Here is a 13,848-nt window from a genome sequence, read left to right as displayed (position 1 = left end):
TTCTAGGCTCAAGCAGTTCACCCACTTCAGCCTCCCAAAGTGCTGTGTCTACAGACATCAGCCACTGTGCCCAACCTGCAGTGACTTTTTAAAACATGAGTTCAAGCATCTCTTCTTAACTCCTTTAATTGGAGGTATCTCTTCTCTCATTCTCCTCATCTTTGGTGTTCCCCCAGAGTTCACTGTTGACTGGATGAACAACATATATTTCAAAGTCAAGGCTGGGCTGGGTGCAGTGGCTCATGCCTCTAATTGCAGCACCTTGGGAGTCCAAGGCAGGCAGATCGCTTGAATCCAGGAGTTCTACACCAGCCTGACCAACAGGGAGAAATCTTGTCTCTACTAAAAATACAAAAATTAGCTGGGTGTGGTGGTGCATGCCTTTAATCCCAGATACTCAGGAGACTGAGATAGGAGAATCACTTGAATCCAGGAGGTAGAGGTTGCAGTGAGTCAAGATCATGCCATCGCACTCCAGTCTGGGCAACAAGAGTGAAACTCCATCTCAAAAACAAACAAATGAAACAAAACACAAAAACAAGAACAACTTTCTTCTGGAGTAGTCTATGTGTGCCACCTACATAACCTACTGAACAAAACCCAGATCCTTTCCTATGTCTCCCAGTTACAAGGCACTGTTACAAGGTTCAGACTATTCAGAAATAAAAGCCCTGGAAATAGCAAAGGCTATGCATTTGTGGAGTTTAAGTCTAAGGATTTTGCCGAGATAGTTGCTGAAACAATGAACAACTACCTGTTTGGTGAAAGACTCTTGGAGAGTCATTTTATGTCACCTGAAAAAGTACAGAAAGAACTCTTTCAACACTGGAATATTCCATTTAAGCAGCCATCATATCCATCAGTGAAATGTATAATCAGAATTGGCACTTACACAAAAGCTATGGATGGAGGAGTGATTTAAAAGGAAAGGATTACTTGGGAAGAAATTAGCTTAAAAAGGAATTGATTATTATTTTCCTTCTTTGATTTTACAGAAAATGGAAGGTATTTCAAAAATGAATCATCAGATGTCTACAAAAGGCCAAGTTTTACATAAGAAGAAAAAGGTTTTAGGTACTCCTGACACTCCTGATAAGACAGTGGATACCTAGGGCCCCACACCGGTTTGTACATCAACATTTTTAAAAAGATGAAAATCTGAAGTGGCTGAAATGAATGATGATGATGAAAATAATGAAATAGTCTTCAAACAGCCCATATGCTGTGTAAAAGAATAAATACAAGAGACTCAAACACCTACACATTCACAGAAAAGATGAAGAAAAACCAATCAGTGATTTTCAATGTATTATATGTAAGATTTCTTCTGAAAAATATTTTTATGAGAAAAATACATAAAATTAGCTGGGCAAGTTGGCTCATGCCTGTAGTCCCAGCTACTCAGGAGGCAGAAGTGAATCACCTGAGCCCAGGAAGTTGAGGCTACAGTGAGCCGTGATTGTGCCACTGCACTCCAGCCAAGTCAAGTCATTACATTTATCTTGACCTATTCTAGGCTGGCTTAAGTGGGATTTGCATTAAGAATACAACAGGCAACCTCACAGACATTTAAGTACAAAACTCAAAATATGACCACACCATGGAAGGCCTGGGCTGGGAGGTGATTTTCCTCTCCTGCATGCCTTCACTCTGGACTTCTGCTCCATGCTTGTGCTCTGCTCTGTGGATGAACATTCGGCATGTGCTCCAGGCTCCTCCAGCCTCTGAGGCTTTGGCTTGCCCTGGCAGTACCCCTGGTCCCAGTGTTACTGGACCATATAGATGCTCCTCTGCAAAAAATCAATTGAAAACTCTCTGTGTCATTTCCAATGAGCAGGAGAGAGAATCTGATCTGCCTAGCAGTGAGGGTGGGAGTTCCCTAGTTGTCCCTGGATTTGTAGTGCTGCCCTTTCCAGAGACTCGAGGAGGGGCCAGATGTCCAAAAAGAGGGTGTGGGTGGGGCATCAGTAATACAGTCTACTTCAACAAGAAAGTAGAAAGTAGAGGTGGTGGCTCATGCCTATAATCCCAGCACTTTAGGAGGTCGAGGCAGGCAGATCTCTTGAGCTCAGGAGTTTGAGAGCAGACTGGGCAACATGGCAAAACCCCATCTCTACTAATAATACAAAAAGTTAGCTGGGCATGGTGGCACATACCTGTAGTCCCAGGTATTTAGGAGGCCGGGGTGGGAGCATTGCTTGAGCTCAGGAAGTAGAGGCTGCAGTGAGCCGCGATCATGATGCCACTGCACTCCAGCCTGGGCGACAGAGTGAGACCCTGTCTCAAAAAAAAAAAGAGAAAGACATAAAATGGAAGCATTCAAAATGTTCATTATTGAAGTCATACTTTCCATCTGTTTTTTCCACCTTCCCCTTTTCTCTCTAAAACACTGTATCTTAAGCTTTTCCCTACGTTATCAAGTACTCATAAGCATTATTTGAATGGTTGCATCAGAATCCATTATCTGGACTCATTGTCATTTAGTCATCTGCAGTTACTGGACATACTGCCCTTTCTTCCACACTCAGTCACCCTTCTGACCTTGCACTGTGTCCAGTTATCTACTAATACACATACTGGTCATTTAGGACTTAAAGTTAAGAATAGTCATCATGGTTTCCAATACTTCAAAAAGAACGTATCTTCCTAAAAATAGAATGGCTTGGTGGTTATACTTTTAAAGAGAAACAGACAAATAGATGTTGAAATTAATATGGTCTTTAGACCAATAGCGGTGGCTGACCCCTGGATGGAGCATTAGAGCGTGGGTGTGCGTCCCACTCCAGGGCTTCCAGAAGAGGGGGTGCAGGCTGATGCCACCTCCACCCCATCTCTCTAGGGGAGAAGGCAGAGCTGGTGCTGTTTGAAGTGTGGCTGCGGATCCTGGGCCAGCACTACACCAAGGCCTTGGAGGACAAAAGCAGCCCTGAGTTCTGGGCACCTCAGGGGCGGCTGACGAGATGGGTGAAGTGGCGGGATGAAGTGGGGGGTCGGGGAAGAGGCCTCGGGAAGATGGGGGATGACTGGACAAGACTTTGGTAGAGCTGTGACCCTCTTCATCCTCTCCTGACTCCCGAGCTGACCCTTGTTCTCAGACCTCTACAGAACTTTGACCAAGTGGTGGTGGAGGAATTCTGGTGGGTCCGGGGTGGTTCTGGGTGACCCAGGGCTCAGACCTGGGTTCTGGGGTTGAGGGCAGGAGGCTGGAAGAGATGACCTCCCTTAGGCCCCTCAGGCTGCCAAGATCCCTGAAGTGGGATAATCCTCCACCAGGCCATACTCACTGACCACCAGAGTGGGTGCCACCTTCTTCAGGGTGGTGCCAGCCCAGGTTCTCGTGTGGGACTGTGTGCAGCAGGGTCTGCCCACCCTGTGGGAGGCAGAGGGCCTCCTGGGAGAGATGGTCACCCCAGACATCAGTCAGTACCTCCTTCCCTCTGCAGGCCCCTCCCTCTGTCCATCTGCCTCCTCCCTCGGGCTCACTGCCTCCATATGCCCTGATCTGAAGCCTGCCTCCCCTCCTCATGGAGCCCTCCAAGGTGCTCATAGCCCCAGCTCTCTAGTCCCTCAGCACCTTCTGGGCCCAGATTCTATCTTCTCAGATGTCTGGGAGGCAGGGCCCCGCCTGGCCATAGGCTTCTTGGTCTGCTCTAGGCACTCCTAGCCCCGAAGCCTTCAGCCACTGGACATCTCCATCCCCAGCTTTGCTGTGGCTCTCCTCATTCTAGGCCTCCTGCTTGTCACATTCACCCTTGTCCTGGTGAGTGTCTGGCTGGGCCTGGGCTCCTTCCTGAGGGGCAAGTTGAGCCTTTGACGCCTTGAGCCTTTGAGCCAAGCTGAGCGGTGAGCAGGTCCCTTTACTCCCCTGATTCCCCCACCCAAGCCCAGCATCTCCTCACCCTCCAGCTGGGGCTGTGGGGTTTGTGGCCAGGGGGCTGGGCCTGATCCCAGTGACACTGCCCTTCTTGTCAAGGTGCTAAAGTGGAGGGCCTCCCACGGGGTGTTCAGCCTGGGAGCTTAGACACGCACAGTGCAACACAGAGGACCCTCTCCAGACAGGTAAGTGGAGGGCGGTTCTCTCTGACCCCACCCCAGGTGTTTGTTCTGGGTGGGGTCCAACCAACACCCCCCGCAGCCAAGGCCTTCTGCAAACTCTCCCTGGGGGCTGTTACTGGCAGCGCCTGGGTGGTGCAGTCAGTGTGCCAGAAAAGCTCCCCACTACTGTGGGCAGTGGCCCAGGCAGTCAAGCAGACTCCCCCAAGCAGGCCCCACCTACCCCTAACCTGCTCCCAGTTGCCTCCCACCAACCCTAGAAATGATGCTGGGGGCCGACAGAGACTGAAGTTAGGAGCACAGGAGGCCAGGAGACCTGGGACAGAGAACAGGGGAGGGAATCTTCCTTCCCCTACTTCCCACTGCATGAGGGCCAGACAGTGGCACTCCTCCAGGTGCCTGGAGCTTACCAGGCACCTCCAGGTCCTGGAAGGACATGTGTGGATCCAACTCACCTTCCCTGTTGTCTCATGGCCTTTCTTCTCTCTCCCCCAGGGCCAGGTGGATGTGGGAGGAGACACGGCACCATCCTGGGTGCAGTCAGACTCATTCCTCACTCCTGGCCTTCACTCCCTTTCCTCTACACACAGGTGACCCCTCACGCTGCTGATCCCTGTGCTGAAACCCAAACTCCAAGCCTCTCCTCTCCCCACCTTCATCTTGCCCCACAGCTTCCACAGACAGTGCCTCAACGCTGAGGAATGAATCCGGAGTTCCAACACCACCGACTTTCCCAGGAACTCAGAGCCAGAGAGGGCCAGGGTCTAGCCCGAGGCCACACAGCCAGGGGCTTCTTCCCTCCTAGACCCCCAAGGACTGGACTTGCAGGGCTGGGACAGAGGTAGGGTGGGGGAAAGCAATGCCTTGTCAACCCACACAGGGAGCCCCACTCCCATCCCCAAGGTGCATAAAGTCGAGGAACACCCCTGCTCCCACGTCCATGCTCATTCAGGGCCCTGCTCCAAGTGCTTGGCACTCACACCGGCCTCCCACCCTCCATGCCACAGGTATCGGTCTTATTTACAGAGGGGAAAATGGTGGCCAAGTGTCTCCCCCAGCATACACAGCTAGACCACACAGAGGACTTAGGCACAGCTGGGGGGCCCGCAGTCTCTGCTGCCCCTCTTGCCACCAAAGTGTGGTTGGTCCTGCTGCCAGGTGGCAGGAAGGGGATAGAAGTCCGCCCCAAAGAGGGCTGGGGCAAGGGCACCCTTATGCCTGCCTGGTCCAGACCAGTAGGACTGGAGAGACTGTCAGTCCTAAGAGAAACGCTGGCCCTTTGGGGGTATGGAAAAGTCAGGAAGCAATCCAAGGTCGGTATTTTAAGAACTGATTTCTAGATATTTAGACAGTCATCTGGTGTGAGGAGCTGGGAGGGCCCCAGGGTAGAGCCCACAAGAGGAGGGAGACTAAAAAGGGGTCAGAGTGGGAATGGGAGCTGCTGACGGCAAGGCCCACCCTCCTCCCTGACCCCTCAAACCCAGCCAGAGAGCCAGTCAGCCTCAGGCCAGAGGGTGTGAGCAACGGGGGCCCTGGCTGCTCTATGGTGAATCAGAGCCAGTGGGTGTGGGGGGTCTTCCAGGGCAGGTGTGGGGCTGCCGGGGCAAAGTTAGGCAGACTCTCAGGGCAGAGACTGAGGGTCACCCTTGCAGCTACCCCCTACCCCCTGCAGGAGGAACAACGGGATAGGCAAGGGTCTTAACCTAGAAAGCCCCAGCAGCTCCTGTGCCCATCAGGACACCGTTGAGGCTTGGTTGTGGTGGAACCCAGGAATGGTCTTTGAACCCATGACCTGGAAGGCGAAGCCAAGGACAGTCCTGGCCCATAGGCTCCCCTACCTGCAAGCAGCGGGCAGGCCCAGTGAGGGGACCCCAGGAGCCCACACCATGAGCTTACCTGGCCAAAGACAGCAGCCAGCACCAAGACATCAAAGAGGGCGGGTAGAAAGGTCATCACATCAGGGTTGACTGCAGCTGGCACCAGATTCCTCTGTACTTCTGGAACACACAGGCCTCTCCTTCCTATCCCTGAAGTGCCCCTGCCCCCACCCCAGCACCCCGAAGACCAGCCTAATAGATGCATTTGTCCTGAGTCAGTTCCACTGTCCAAGCAACTGCAATTTCTGACTAGAAAGCCAGGGCGGGGCAGGGTGTAGGAGGGGTCCCTGGAAGATGCTTCCCGGAATGCCCTGATGCCTAAAATGTTCCCCTTTGGGCCTTCTCAGGGAGGGAGGGTTATGGCAGCCTGTTCTCTCCAGCCACCTCCATCACCACAGGAGCCCTTACAGACGTCATGGGAGAGAATTGACCCACTGGAGCCAGGACCAGCATGGACGCAGCCCTGGGGCTCAGACTAAGTGGACTCTGGGAGACCGTCACTCTGTTTTCAAGCTTTGGTCTCCTGGCCCTCTACAAGCCAGGCTGTTTCAGGCTTTCCATGAGGCCTTGCACAGAGACAGAGTTCAAACACAGCTGGTGAACACAGCGGGCTTTAGGGAGGGGGCACATACCTAGTGGTGGGGGCTGGGTACCAGGGAAGGGAGGCCCTCAGACTAGTGTGGCCTGTGGCACAATGGGACCTGCACCACGTGAGGAGAGAGGGTCCACCTGGAAGAGTGGACCAGTCAGATGGTCACCAAGCGGGATGGCCACCGCCAGAGCCTGCAGGACAGCAGAGGGGGCTGGGAAGGGACAGAGGACAGCTGAGGGGCAGGGAACCGGGTTTCCTTCATACAGACACATGAGTCTTCCTGAAGTGGATCTTCCCCATGGGTGCGAGGGAGCATTCCAGACACACCTCCAGCCCACCTCAAACCATCTCAGGAGGCCACCACCAACTCACACAGGCCAGCTGCATTGTCACAGTGACCCCAGAACAGCACAGCCCTGTCCTTCAGATGAATAAACAGAGGGAGAGACACATCTCACAGCCTAAACCATGCTGCCTCCCAGATGTCATCCTTCAAATGTGAGGCCAGGCTGGGAGAGCCCCCAGCCCCCTCATCCCTCCCGCCCCAAGCCAGTTCCCATCCCTCACCAGAAGGAAAGGGGACTGTTCTATGGGGCACAGAGTGCCAGGTTCTCTATCACCTGGGGGAAGCGGCCAGGGGAGGGGGAGCTGCAGCTGGGTGAGAAAGAACCCAGGTCCCTACCTGAGAGGTGACCTCAGGTAAGCTGCTTTCTTTGCCTGTGGCCAAGGAGAGTCACAGGGGAGGGGCCAGGTTAAAAGAGCTCCACCGTGGAGCCCAGAGCTACCCAGAGAGAAGTCCCCCATCCTCCTGATTCTGCTCCCAGCTCTCGCTGCTGGGATAACATACTCACCATGAGAGAGGCTGTGGGAGGCAGAGGCTGACCCTGCTCCTTCAGGCACCTCAGCGGGTTTGGGTCTACATTCTTCATGATCAGGGAGGGGGTCCCTGGGATCACAAAGGTGAGGGGCAGCTTCTTGGGCTCCAGGTGCTCCAAGGCAGACCCTGCAGGGCACCAGAGCTAGAAGGACATTGGGGAGGCTGGGTGCAGTGGCTCACACCTGTAATTTCAGCACTTTGAAAGACTGAGGTGGGTAGATCACGAGGTCAGGAGATCAAGACCATCCTGGCTAACACGGTGAAACCCCACCTCTACTAAAACTACAAAAAATTAGCCAGGCATGGTGGCATGCACCTGTAGTCCCAGCCACTTGGGAGGCTGAGGCAGGAGAATCACTTGAACCCCGGGAGGTGGAGGTTGAACAAGGCTAGAACCTGAGCTCTGCCTGGCCATGGTGACTCTGAGCCAGGTAACCCTATGTTAGTCTCAGTCTGTCACTCTGTCTCATGGGGGATGTCAGCATTACCTTTTGAGTCAAAGTAGGTAAGCCAGGGTAACCAGAGTTCCCAGCAGGGACAAAGACCAAAGGACACAGGGGTCGGGCCTGTCCCAGAAGGTCAGGCTGGACAAGGGGGCTCTGTGAAGCTGGGGCAACCGAGGGCCTGCCTTTCAGGTTAGAGGCATCCGGGTCCTGGTCTAGACCCTCATATGCCATCCAGAGACCCAACCCTGGGGACAGTTCCTCCCAGGCTGGTAGCAGAGAGTCGATCCTTGTACTCACCCCACCAAAAGCTCTGAAATGAGGGGGCCTATGGGAGGGGGAAAGACTCGTCAGAACAAGGTTGTCAGGTGCAGATAAGGTTTGAGCTGGGCCTTAGGGCAGCCAGAGAGGTAGCTGACAGGCCCACTCACAAAGCCTGCCAGAGCATGCAGGAGGGACACAGGTGTAGTGTTGGGAATGTTCTGGAAGACAGCAGGCAGCCTCCCACTCACCAATGGAGTCAAATGAGGTCAGGTCCACACACCAGGAGAAGCTGGTATCCACACACTGGTGCACTTTGTTTCTTGTTTTAGAGACAAGGTCTTGCTCCGTTGCCCAGGCTGGAGTGTGGTGGTGCAATCATAGCTCACTGCAGCCTTGACCTCCTGGGTTCATGTGATCTTCCCACCTCAGCCTCCTGAGTAACTGGGACTACAGGCGCATGCCACCGCGCCTAATTTTATATTTCATAGACACAGGGTCTGGCTATGTTGCCCAGGCTGGTCTCAAGCGATCTTTCCACCTCAGCCTCCCAAAACACTTAGATTACAAGGACAAGCCAGCGCTCCTGGCCACACTGGTGCATTTTGGCTGCCATGGTGCACAGGAGCTATGAGCTGGGGGATGGAGGGCAGAATTTTCTCCTGGACCTCTACCCAGACCTGCACCCAGACTGACCCCTGAGCTTCAGGGAGCAGGTGTGGAGAGAACGCAGCAAGCAGAGTGGGCTAGCCCATGATGGAGAACCAGACTGGGATGAGGAGAGATAGGGCTCCAACCCTTGGCCTAGTGGCCCTTCCCAACCCCTTGGGGCCAAGATGACTTCCTAGGAAGCCAGGCATGGAGGCCAGCATGCACCTGAACTGAGGACAGAAGACTCTGATGAGAGGGAGGTGGAGGCCTCTGACATAGTTTGGATACTTGTCCCATCCACATCTCTTGTTGAAATGTGATCCCCAATGCTGGAGGTGGGGCCTATAGTGTGAGGTGTTTGGGTCATGGTGAGGGACCCCTCTTGAATGGCTTAGTGCCCTCCCCATGGTAATGAGTGAATTTTCTTTTCTTTCTTTTTTTTTTTTTTTGAGACAGAGTCTCGCTTACAGCCCAGGCTGGAGTGCAGTGGGGCGATCTCAGCTCACTGCAATCTCCACCTCCAGGGTTCAAGTGATTCAGTGAGTGAGTTTTCTAGTAGTTCACAGGAGAGCTGGTTATTTAAAAGAGGCTGATGCCTCCTCTCTCTTTCTCCCTCTCTCACCATGGGACACATCTTCTCCCTCTTTGCCACAGACCGTGCTTCAACCCTGAGGAATGAACCCGGAGTTCCAACACCACTGACTTTCCCAGGAACTCAGAGCCAGAGAGGGCCAAGCACCAGCCCAAGGTCACACAGCCAGGGGCTTCTTCCTTCCTGGACCCCCAAGGACTGGACTTGCAGGGCTGGGACAGAGGTGGAGGGGGGGAAAGCAATGCCTTGTCAACCCATGCAGGGAGCCCCACTCCCATCCCCAAGGTGCATAAAGTCGAGGAACATCCCTGCTTCCATGTCCATGCTCATTCAGGGCCCTGTTCCAAGTGCTAGGCACTCACACTGGCCTCCCGCTCTCCCTGCCACAGGTATTGATCTCATTTACAGAGGGGAGATTGTGGCCAAGAACCTTCCCCAGCACACATAGCTAGACCACACAGAGGACTTAGGTGCAGCTGAGGGGTCCACAGCCTCTGCTGCCCCTCCTGCCACTCATTCTGCCAGGGCCACACTTCGGAGAGGGAGGAATAAGAGTGAGCTGGGTGCTCACACATGGGGTACAGGGGACTAGGGAAGGGTCAGCCAGGAGGAAAGGGCAAGGTCTGATCCTGTATGTACACATCACACAGCCCGCAGAGTCAGGAGAGCCAGGGCCAGGTCCCAGCTCTGCAGCTGCTTGGTATGTGACCATGGTTAAGTCATCCCCCTGGACTCTCCATGCACTTTGCATGCTGCATGCACCTTCTAGAAGGAGCCTGGACCCTGGCTGGCCTCATACTTGCTGCGTAGGCTGCAGACCCACAAGTGCTTCTGCAAGGGGCTTTGCTTCTCCTCCTAACAGCGGCACAGGCTGGCCGCGTGCTCTGGGGGTAGAACGGAGTAGCTCTGGAAGTAGCAGGTGGGGGCTGGGCTTGGGTTCCTGGTCCAGACAGGGCAGGGTACACCTCGGGGTCACAGGACCCGGCCCCCTCTCTAGCAGCCCTTGGTCCACAGGCTGTCCAGCTGCCCACCCACAACCCATACCTTTGGGCAGCCCCAGCTGCTGCACTTCACTGGACAAGGATCCACCATCGACACTGTGCTTGGCTGCACTGGAGAGGATGAAACTCAGCACTGCCACTGTGGCCTTGACGTCGCCTGACTCTGATGGACCCGTGGGTGGGACAGGGGGTGTCACCACCACCCCAACCACCTCCCAGTTGCCATATTAACTTCAGCTCAAAGCCCTGAGGCCCCCTGGAGCCAAGGCACTGCTACTGCTCCACCAGGAGCTGGCAGAGGACAGGAAGGTGGGACTGTCAATGTCTTTCTTTCCCTCCTGCTCCTCCACTAGGGAAGGTAAGTTAAGGATGCTCCAGGGAGGAGTAGGGGGCCCCTCCATACCAGGCACCAGGCCGAGGTCCCAGGGTAGCCTGGGGCCTGTGGACTCAGTGGGGTACTCACCAAACTTGACATCAGCTGTGAGCTTCAGGATCTTCTCATACTATGGGGAAAGGAGACCTTCAGGGGGTGCCAGGCCCCTATTCACCAGCCCCTCACCCCCAGCCTGGATCCTGCAATAAGAACAGACAGGCTGGAAAGAAGTATGGGAGGTGCCCAGAGAGGTTGTGAGGCTGGGTCACCCATCTCCCCAGGCCTGAAGGTCTCCTTTCCCCATAGTATGAGAAGATCCTGAAGCTCACAGCTGATGTCAAGTTTGGTGAGTACCCCACTGAGTCCACAGGCCCCAGGCTACCCTGGGACCTCGGCCTGGTGCCTGGTATGGAGGGGCTCTGAAGAACTCTGAAGAGTTCTTTTACAAATCACAAGCATTAGCCTGTTGAAAACAACAGTATGTTAAGTTACTAGACTACCTCATACCATGTTGAAGAACAATTTTAAGAACATAAGACCTGTAATCATAGCACTTTGGAAAGCCAAGGTTGGTGGATTGCTTGAGCCCAGGATTCTAGACCATCTTGGGCAACAAATGGAGACTTTGGTCTCTACAAAAAATTAGCTGCTTGTGCTGGTGCACACATGTCGTCCCAGCTACCTAAGAGGCTGAGGTGGGAGGATCTCTTGAGCTTAGGAGGTGGAGGCTGCAGTGAGCCATGATGGCGCCACTGTACTCCATCCAGCCTGAGTAACGGAATGAGACCATCTCAAAAAAAAAAAAAAAAAAAAAAAAAAAAAAAAAAAAAGGCTGGGCGCAGTGGCTCACACCTATAATCCTAGCACTTTGGGAGGCCAAGGCAGGCAGATCACCTCAGGTCAGGAATTGGAGACCTGGCCAACATGGCGAAACCCGTCTCTACTAAAAAAAAAGAAAAAAAAAATTAGCTGGGTCTGGTGGCGCGTACCTGTAATCCCAGCTACTCAGGAGGCTGAGTCACAAGAATCGCTTGAACCCAGGAGGTGGAGGTTGCAGTGAGCCAAGATCGCACCACTACATTACAATCAGCCCATGCAACAGGGTGAGAATCAATCTCAAAAAAAAAATAAAAAGTAAGAATGGTTCAACTTTCATTTCATCCAATCGATAGGTTAAAGAAGAGAAAAATGGACAGATTTGGAAAACCATTTTTTATTTGAAAAGAGAAAATTAGGAACAGATGAAAACTGTCTTAAGAGTATTTGAAAAACAAAACAGCAAATTTAACATCAGACAGACAAAATATTTAAATTGAGAAATAAAGTTAAAAGGTGGGTGGCATGCCCTCTTATTATCATACTGTAGCATTGTTTCATAGATGCTTGTTTTACCATTAAAGATTGACTATTTAGAGCCTTGGCTCTCACACATTAGAGTGCATCATCATCCCCTGCAGGGCTTGTGAAACCGGCTGCTGGGCCCCACACCAGAGTTTCTAACTCAGTAGGACTGAGGTGGGGCCTGAGCATTGCAGGTCTATGTTCCCAGGTGACGCTGATGCTTCCAATTTGAGACTTCCAATTTCAAAGACTAGTGGCCTTGAAAACCACTAGTGTAGGGAAATATACTAGAGAATATGTTATGAATATACTGGAGAATATGTATATACGTTAACTTACAAATTTCTGTTCAGTAGAAAAGACAACTCCCAAAGATGACATTTTTATGTCCCAATATGATTTTTTTTTTTTTTTTTTAAGTCAGAATCTCTCTCTGTCACCTAGGCTGGAGTGCAGTGGCATGATTTTGGCTCACTGCAACCTCCACCTCCCAGGTTGAAGCGATTCTCCTGCCTCAGCCTCCCAAGTTGCTGGGACTACAAGCGCCCAGCACTGCACCTGGCTAATTTTTGTATTTTTCGTAGAGACAGGGTTTCACCATGTTGGCTAGTCTGGTCTTGAACTCCTGACTTCAGGTGATCCACCCACCTTGGCCTCCCAAAGTGCTGTGATTACAGGCATGAGCCACCATGCCTTGTCTCCCTAGAGGATATTAACAAGTTTTGGCTCTATCTCAGAATGCATTTTGGAATGCCCTTCCTGGATCACTACAGACACTGTCTTTCAAAATGCTCCTTTACTAGCTTCATCGTGTTGCTGACTCCCTTGGAAATTAAAGAAAATATCTTATACGTATTCCTTCATTATCTGTATGAAAGTCAAGCTTTTCACATTGTGAAAATTATACTTCAGGCTTGGTGCAGTTGCTCACACCTGTAATCCCAGCACTTCGGGAGGCCGAAGTGGCAGGATCACTTGAGGCCAGGAGTTTGACACCAGCCTGGCCAATATGTCGAACCCCATGTGTACTAAAAAAAAAAATCAAGATTAGCTGGGCGTGGTGGCACACACCTGTAGTTCCAGCTACTTGGGAGACAGAGGCACAAGAATTGCTTGAACCCAGGAGGCGGAGGTTGCCATGAGCTGAGCTCATGCCACTGAACTCCAGCCAGAGCCAGAGCGAGACTCTGTCTCAAAGAAAAAAAGAAAGAAAGAAAGAAAAAAATTATACTTTGATACAATATGCTAATATAAAGGATATGATATGGTTTGGCTCTGTGTCCCCATCCAGGTCTCACCTTGAATTGCATTAATCCCCATGTTTCAAAGGTGGGACCAGGTGGAGATAATTGAATCATGGGGGCAGTTTCTCCCATGCTGTTCTCGTGATAGTGAGTGAGTTCTTATGAGATTTGATGGTTTTAATTATGGGCATTCCCCCTTGCTTTGCTCTCCTTCTCTCTCCTGCTGCCCTGTGAATAGGTGTCTTCTGCCACAATTGTAAGTTTCCTGAGGCCTCCCTAGCCATGCAGAACTGTGAGTCAATTTAAACCTCTTTTCTTTATAAGTTACCTAGTCTTGGGTATTTCTTCATAGCAGTGTGAGAATGGACTAATACAGTGTACTAATAACAGCCCAGACAGTAGTACGCAGGTACTACTATACTTTGATGCTAGAGGTATTCCCATTAAGGTCAGGAGCAGTATGTGCTATCATTACCATGATCTAACATTGTTTCACAGGTTTTTAGGTTAGCAGTTCTCAACTGGAGGTGATTTTGCCTCCCT

At 52.1% G+C, this 13,848-nt stretch overlaps 1 pseudogene; it reads left to right on the top strand.

The window, feature by feature from the left end:
• The first annotated feature begins 538 nt into the window (after positions 1-538).
• Positions 539-1,298, top strand: LOC126960073 (MKI67 FHA domain-interacting nucleolar phosphoprotein-like; annotated as a pseudogene).
• Positions 1,299-13,848: the final 12,550 nt, after the last annotated feature.

This window comes from Macaca thibetana, chromosome 7 (assembly GCF_024542745.1).
Source record: "Macaca thibetana thibetana isolate TM-01 chromosome 7, ASM2454274v1, whole genome shotgun sequence".
Classification (NCBI taxonomy): Eukaryota; Metazoa; Chordata; class Mammalia; order Primates; family Cercopithecidae; genus Macaca; species Macaca thibetana.
This window is presented reverse-complemented; position numbering and strand designations above follow the sequence as displayed.